The following is a 7,673-nucleotide window of genomic DNA, read 5'->3' on the forward strand; positions in this document are numbered from 1 at the left end:
AAAGTTATGACCAACCTAGATAGCATATTCAAAAGCAGAGACATTACTTTGCCGACTCAGGTCTGTCTAGTCAAGGCTATGGTTTTTCCTGTGGTCATGTATGGATGTGAGATTTGGACTGTGAAGAAGGCTGTGCACCGAAGAAGTGATGCTTTTGAACTGTGGTGTTGGAGAAGACTCTTGAGAGTCCCTTGGACTGCAAGGAGATCCAACCAGTCCATTCTGAAGGAGATCAGCCCTGGGATTTCTTTAGAAGGAATGATGCTAAAGCTGAAGCTCCAGTACTTTGGCCACCTCATGCGAAGTGTTGACTCATTGGAAAAGAATCTGATGGTGGGAGGGATTGGGGGCAGGAGGAGAATGGGAGGATAGAGGATGAGATGGCTGGATGGCATCACTGACTCGATGGATGTGAGTTGAGTGAACTCCGGGAGTTAGTGATGGATAGGGAGGCCTGGCATGCTGCGATTCATGGAGTCGCAAAGACGAGTCGGACATGACTCAGCGACTGAACTGAACTGAACTGTAGGACACATAGTTGGTGTCACAAACAATTGCTTGTTGTGGAAGAAAATTGGTATCAGAAATGTTGTGAGTATGGTAGTATTGTGGCTGTAAAGGAAGAACACACAGAAGGACTGAATTTTTCCTACTCACAATGCATGTGAAATTGGTGTTTCCCTCATTAATGTCCCCCAAAGAGCAAAATCAATTACTATGAAGAAAGACAAGAAGTTATAAAAATTGAGGAAAATAAAAATGTCTTTAATTTTTGTACATTTTAAGTGATAATTTAGTAAACAGCCACTCCTTAAAAATTTTATATTACTAAAATATAAGGGGTGGTGGTGGTGGTTTAGTCGCTAAGTTGTGTCTGACTCTTGTGACACCATGGACTGTAGCCTGCCAGGCTCCTCTGTCCATGGGATTCTCCAGGCAAGAATACTGGAGTGGTTTGCCATTTCCTTCTCCAAGGGATCTTTCCGACCCAAGAATCGAACCTGGGTCTCTTGCATTACAGGCAGATTCTTTACCGACTGAGCTATTAGGGAAGCCCAAAATATAAGGGAGTAAGACAATTAAAATGTATTTTAGGTCAATGAAACTACTTTGTATACTACTAGATTGGTGGATACATTGTGTACTTGTCAAAACCATTAGAATGTACCACACCAGGACTGACTCTTAATATAAACTATGGATTTTGGATGATAAGGTGTCTTATAACCAACGTAACATTCTGATTCAGGATAATGATAGTAGAGGAGGTTGTGCAGGTGTAGAACAGCGGCTATTTGGGAACTCTATGTACTTTCTGCTCAAGTTTTCAAGTTTTAACAAACCTAAAACTGCTCTAAAAAATAAAGTCTATAAAAATACATGTAACAAAATGTTATATAAATGCCACCAAAAAATTCTATCAGGATTTAGTCACTTTATGGAAGGAGGAGCTGAGAAGAGTTCATGATGGAAGGATAAATCTTGGCAGAGAGACATTTGAAGGGCATTTGATAGGAACAAGTGTTCTTGATGACTCTTACCCTCCATCCTTCTGAGGCAATGGCTTGTGAAACACATAGACAAGGATTTATAGCTAAATGAGAACTAAAGCACACTTTATTATACTGAACACTCATCTAAACAACACAGAAAATTCAAGCCTTCTATAAACAGTGTTGGAAAAAAGATTGCAGATTGGGTTTTGTTATTCCTCCTACTCTTTCCCCCCAAATGAATTATCAACCCATGTGGAGGGGAAAATATGGAGAAGAGGCTAATGCTGCTCTCCAATATCAGGTGACCTTCTGAGTGTCAGGCTCTCCCTTTTGTCCTCTCAACACCTGGCAAGTGACAGGAGGGACTTGTGCTGAATCTCTGATCTCTTGCATTCAGGCAGAAGCATGAGATGAAACAAGACTAGTTGTTCCCAATATCAGAACCCTTTCCACCTTGCCTCTGATAATTCAATATTTGATTTGGTGGTAAAATTTCCAGAAAAAAAGTAAATATTTTCTTTCTGTGCTCATTAATTATTTTCAATGTTGATAAATACTTGCCTAAACTCCTCATGTTATGATAATTTTTAGACTTCAGTTCAGTTCAGTCGCTCAGTAGTGTCCAGCTATTTGTGACCCCATGGACTGCAGCATGCCAGGCTTCCGTGTCCATCACCAACTCCCGGAGCTTGCTCAAACTCATGTGATTGAGTCAGTGATGCCATCCAACCATCTCATCTTCTTTTGTCCCCTTCTCCTCCTGCCTTCAATCTTTCCCAGCCTCAGGGTCTTTTCCAATGTGTCAGTTCTTCACATGAGGTGGCCAAAGTATTGGAGTTTCAGTTTCAGCATCACTCCTTTCAATGAATATTCAGAATTGATTTCCTTTAGGATGGACTGGTTGGATCTCCTTGCAGTCCAAGGGACTCTCAAGAGTCTTCTCCAATACCACAGTTCAAAAGCATCAATTCTTTGGCATTCAGCTTTCTTTATAGTCCAACTCTCACATCCATGCATGACTACTGGAAAAACCATAGCTTTGACTAGATGGACCTTTGTTGGCAAAATAATATCTCTGCTTTTTAATATGCTTTCTAGGTTTGTCATAACTTTTCTTGCAAGAAGCAAGCATCTTTTAATTTCATGGCTGCAGTCACCATCTGCAGTGATTTTGCAGCCCCCCCAAAATAAAGTCTCTCACAGTTTCCACTGTTTCACCATCTATTTTCCATAATGTGATAGAACCAGATGCCATGATCTTCATTTTCTGAATGTTGAGCTTTAGGCCAACTTTTTCACTCTCCACTTTCACTTTCATCAAGAGGCTCTTTAGTTCCTCTTCATTTTCTGCTATAAGTGTGGTGTCATCTGCATATCTGAGGTTATTCGTATTTCTCCTGGCAATCTTGACTTCATTAAGGAAAATGTCCATGCTATCCACTAAAATAAATATTCAGTTTACCTTTGCCTTATGATTACTGTACTAAGTAAATTACTACCTTTTCATAAGATGGCAAAACAACAGTAGCAAGAACAAAAACCATGTTTTTTAATTTGACTATTCTAGATTCAGACATAAGCATTCTTAGAAAATATAAAAAATAATGTACCTTGATAAAGACACTCTTTTAGGGTTAGAGAGCAAAAGTTGTAGCATAGAAAAGCAGCCAGCTGGGACAGAGAAGTCGGAACTAGCACAGGTTTTTGTTTTAAAGAAAAAGTCTGCAACAGAGGGCACACAGAATTGAATTAGGCCGAGGACAGTTCTAAAATGAGGTTTTTAATGGGGAAGAAATGTTACTGCCTGGCTGTGGAACGGCTGAATAGATCTGGCTAACTGAGAACAATTAAGAGCTATTTTAATGTTATCGCCCAAATGCACATTAATAAAAATGCCATTTAGGATTTGTTTTACTATATGTATTTGAGAGCCAGAAGTTAGGACATACAGTTCATCATACCCCAAGCTCCTATGCGTTATTTCATCCAGTTTATCTAATCAAGCACCCAGGCTCTTAAGCAACCTGCAAGAAATACGGATAATCATCCTTCACTCATCTGTACAGATTTTATGAATATTCCAAACAAAATAAATTCAGCTTTTTTAGTGCCATCTGCTCGCGGCGCTGCCTCCTGCTCCTCCCGCCGCCACCCTGAGTCACTGCCTGCGCAGCTCCGGCCGCTTGGCTCCCCGCACTCGCCACCGGGGAGCTGAGCTGGAAAACGAAAGTTGCTATTTTTGAAAATATTTGGCGTTTGTACAACATGGCAGACATCGACAACAAAGAACAGTCTGAACTTGATCAAGATTTGGATGATGTTGAAGAAGTAGAAGAAGAAACTGGTGAAGAAACAAAAATCAAAGCGCGTCAGCTGACTGTTCAGATGATGCAAAATCCTCAGATTCTTGCAGCCCTTCAAGAAAGACTTGATGGGCTGGTAGAAACACCAACAGGACACATTGAAAGCTTGCCTAGGGTAGTTAAAAGACGAGTGGATGCTCTCAAAAACCTTCAAGTTAAATGTGTACAGATGGAAGCCAAATTCTATGAGGAAGTTCATGATCTTGAAAGAAAGTGTGCTGTTCTTTATCAGCCTCTGTTTGATAAGCGATTTGAGATCATTAATGCCATTTATGAACCTACAGAAGAAGAATGTAAATGGAAACCAGATGAGGAAGATGAAATTTCGGAGGAGCTAAAAGAAACGGCCAAGATTGAAGATGAGAAAAAGGATGAAGAAAAAGAAGATCCCAAAGATTCACTTTGAACCCAGTGAATATTTCACCAATGAAGTGTTGACAAAGACATATAGGATGAGGTCAGAACCAGATGACTCTGATCCCTTTTCTTTTGATGGACCAGAAATTATGAGTTGTACAGGGTGCCAGATAGATTGGAAAAAAGGGAAGAATGCCACTTGAAAACAATTAAGAAGCAGAAACACAAGGGATGTGGGACAGTTTGTACTGTGACCAGAACAATTTCTAATGACTCTTTCTTTAATTTTTTTGCCCCTCCTGAAGTTCCTGAGAGTGGAGATCTGGATGATGATTCTGAAGCTATCCTCGCTGCAGACTTTGAAATTGGTCACTTTTTACGTGAGCGTATAATCCCAAGATCAATGTTATACTTTACTGGAGAAGCTATTGAAGATGATGACGATGATTATGATGAAGAAGGTGAAGAAGCAGATGAGGAAGGGGAAGAAGAAGCAGATGAGGAAAATGATCCAGACTATGACCCAAAGAAGGATCAGAACCCAGCAGAGTGCAGGCAGCAGTGAAGCAGGATGTATGTGGCCCTGAGGATGACCTCCACTGATCTACCTTCTACTTCCATGGAAAGGATGAATTTACATCCTGTGACAAGCCTATTTCAAGTTTTTTGTTTGTCTGTTTGCTCATTTTTGTTTTTGCATCCTAAAATAAAAATGTCATATAATTTTAGTTTTAAAAAAATAAATAAATAAATTCAATTGTTAAGTTGGAAAATGTGCTCATCAAAACATAATACACATTTTAACTGTACAGATGAACAATTAAATATTCAGAATACTAGACCAAAAAGACCATGTTAAAAAAAATACAAATAAATCTTGGGGAGGCCCTGGAGAAAAGGGAACTCTCCAAAACTGTTATTGAGAATGTAATTTGGTACAGCCACCATGGAAAATGCTTTACTGACTATGCTAAAGCCTTTGACTTTTTGTATGAATCACAAAAACTATGGAAAATTCTGAAAGAAATGGGAATATCACCACCTTATCTGCCTCCTAAGAAATCTACATGCAGGTCAAGAAGCAACAATTAGAACTGGACATGGAACAACAGACTGGTTCCAAATTGGGAAAGGAGTACCTCAAGGCTGCTTATTTATTGTCACCCTGCTTATTTAACTTATATGTAGAGTACATCAGGCAAAATGCCAGGTTGGATGAAGCACAAGCTGGAATCAAGATTTCTAGGAGAAATGTCAATAACCTCAGATATGCAGATGACACCACACTTATGGCAGAAAGTGAAGAAGAGCTAAAGACCCTCTTGATGAAGGTGAAAGAGGAGAGTGAAAAAGCTGGCTGAAACTCAACATTCAAAAAATGAAGATCATGACATCCAGTCTCATCACTTCATGGCAAATACATCGGCAAAGAATGGAAACAGTGACAGACTTTCTTAGTCTCTGAAATCATTGCAGATGGTGACTGCAGCCATGAAATTAAAAGACACTTGCTCCTTGGAAGAAAAGCTATGAAAATCCTAGATAGTGTACTAAAATGCAGAGACATCACTTTGCTGACAAATATCCGTACAGTCAAAGCTATGGTTTTTCCAGTAGTCATGTATGGATGTGAAAGTTGGGTCATAAAGAAGGCTCAGCACCAAAGAATGGATGTTTTTGAACTGTGGTGCTGGAGAAGACTCCTGAGAGTCCCTGGGACTGCAAGGAGATCAAATCAATAAATTTTAAAGGAAATCAACCCTGAATACTCCCTAGAAGGACTTTGGCCACCTGATGTGAAGAGCTGGTTCACTGGAAAAGACCCGGATTCTGGGAAAGATTGAAGACATGAAAAGAAGGGATGACAGAGAATAATAGGGTTGGATGGCATCATTGACTCAATGGAAAAGAGTTTGAGCAAACTTCAGGAGACAGTGAAGGACAGGGAAGTCTGGTGTGGTTCAGTCCACGGGGTCACAAATAGTTGGATACGACTGAGAGACTGAATAAAAACAACTGTGCAAGGCTGTATGGATGTTCCTCAAAAATATAAAAATAGAACTACCCTGAAACTCAGCAATTCTACTCCTGGGTATATAGCTAAAAAAAAGAAAAACAACAAATTCAAAAAGAGACACACACTCCACAGTTCATAGCAGCATTATTTACAATTGCCAAGGTATGGAAGCAACCTGTGTCCATCAACAGATGAGTGGATGAAGAAGATGTCACATATATGCACACCCATACACACACTCATATACACACACAATGGAATACTACTCTGACATAATAAAAATTACATTTTGCCATTTGCACAACATGAATGGACTTGGAGGGCATTACACTACGTGAAATAAGATAGAGAAAGATAAATATTATACCACTTCTATGTACAATCTAAAAAGTAAAGCTAGTGAATAAAAGGGCTTCCCTGGTGACTCAGACAGTAAAGAATCTACCTGCAATGCAGGAGATCTGGGTTCGATCCCTGTGTTGGGAAGATCTCCTGGAGAAGGGAATGACTACCCACTCCAGTATTCCAGCCTGGAGAATTCCATAGACAGAGGAGTGTGGCAAGCTACAGTCCATGGGGATGCAAAGAGTTGGAAGGGCTTCCTTGGTAGCTCAACTGATAAAGAATCACCTGCAATTCAGGGGACCTGGGTCCAATTCCTGAGTCAGGAAGTTCCCCTGGAGAAGGGATAGGATACCCACTCCAGTATTCTTGGGCTTCCCTGATGGGTTAGACAGTAAAGAATCCACCTTCAATGTGGGAGTCCTGGGTTCGAACTCTGGGTTAGGAAGATCCCCTGGAGGAAAGCATGGCAACCCACTCCAGTATTCTTGCCTGGAGAATCTCCAGAAACAGAGGAGCCTGGCAGGCTACAGTCTATGGCGTCGCAAAGAGTCGGACATGACTAGGCAACTAGGAACCCACAGTGAATAAAACAAAAAAGAAGCAGACTAACGGATATAGAGAACAAACTAGTGGTTCCCAGTAGGGAGAGGCAAGACGGGAAGGAGTAATATAGGGGCAAAATATTTGTAGAAAAGGATTATATGGAATCAAGTTTGTGAAACTTTTAAAAACTGTAAAGCACTAAAGAATTTAAATAACTTTTAATTCAATGAAAAAAAGGCTGTTTAAAATTTGTAAGTACATACAGATTAAAAAAACCTTACACTAGTTCAAAGTGTTTACTAAAACATAGTACAGATATACAGATTTATGAAAGTCTTTTAACTAAATCATATAGGCAAACCATTCTCAAATCAAGTTGTTTGCCCAGTCTCATGTGTCCTTTGGAATAGGATTGTATAGAATGGAGGAATGACACAGAAGAGACATGGAGAAAGGGTAGCTACCCAAAGAATGAAAGGAGAAATCAGTACCAAATAAAGATTCTAGAGGAACATCTTATTGGAGGGAATAAGGCTGTCTTCACTAATAATT

At 39.9% G+C, this 7,673-nt stretch overlaps 1 pseudogene; it reads left to right on the forward strand.

The window, feature by feature from the left end:
* The first annotated feature begins 3,761 nt into the window (after window positions 1-3,761).
* On the forward strand, window positions 3,762-4,783 carry LOC138080266 (nucleosome assembly protein 1-like 1; annotated as a pseudogene).
* Window positions 4,784-7,673: the final 2,890 nt, after the last annotated feature.

The sequence above is a fragment of the Capricornis sumatraensis genome, chromosome 5 (genome assembly GCF_032405125.1).
Source record: "Capricornis sumatraensis isolate serow.1 chromosome 5, serow.2, whole genome shotgun sequence".
NCBI lineage: Eukaryota > Metazoa > Chordata > Mammalia > Artiodactyla > Bovidae > Capricornis > Capricornis sumatraensis.